We start from the raw sequence: 629 nt of genomic DNA, 5'->3' as shown, positions 1-629 counted from the left end.
GAGCCCCCCCCCCGCAGCTTGGGGGGTGCAGGCAGCTGCCCAGGTGGAGCCCAGGTGTGGGGCGGAGACTCCAAAACCTCCCTGCAAGCCCGGGCGTGCGTCCGGGCATCAGAACACACGGCTGCTGCCTCCCTCCTCCTCCTCCTCGCTGCACGGAACAGGGAACGGGCCCCTTGCCCATTCCCACTGACAAGTGCGGACCCTAGCCCCGTACACCTCCTCCTCCTTCTCCTCCTCCTGCCCAGTCCCAGTGGGATCGCAGGGAGCCCGGCCGGGGTGGGGTGGGGTGTCTCCCACCTTTCCTCCCAGCGCTCCCACCCCCCACTGGCACCGCCACGGCGCGGGGACGGAGACCGACCTGGCTTTCCATGCTCTACACCCAGCCGGGGGTCGCATCCCCACCAGGGCACGAGGGTGATGGAGGGGAAGGAAATCCCAGCCAAGACATTGATTTTATTTTTTAAGAATAAAAAAACAAACCCCCCCCCCCAAAACCAAAAAACCAACCCAACCCAACTCAACACAGACAAAACTTCCTGAAAACAGCTTCCTACCTCATAATTTCACAGAAATTAGCTTGGAAACATCATTTGCTCTCCCCCCTGCTCCGGGCTCTGCCCTCTCTCATC

At 61.5% G+C, this 629-nt stretch overlaps 1 protein-coding gene across 1 annotated transcript in view; it reads right to left on the bottom strand.

Annotated features, from left to right (window-relative positions):
* The window catches only part of B4GALNT4 (beta-1,4-N-acetyl-galactosaminyltransferase 4), a 30,671-nt gene that overhangs the window by 6,992 nt on the left and 23,050 nt on the right, over positions 1-629 (bottom strand). The gene's annotated exons all lie outside the window — the stretch shown is intronic.

The sequence above is a fragment of the Egretta garzetta genome, unplaced genomic scaffold (assembly GCF_000687185.1).
Source record: "Egretta garzetta isolate BGI_Z169 unplaced genomic scaffold, ASM68718v1 scaffold746, whole genome shotgun sequence".
Lineage (NCBI taxonomy): Eukaryota > Metazoa > Chordata > Aves > Pelecaniformes > Ardeidae > Egretta > Egretta garzetta.
This window is presented reverse-complemented; position numbering and strand designations above follow the sequence as displayed.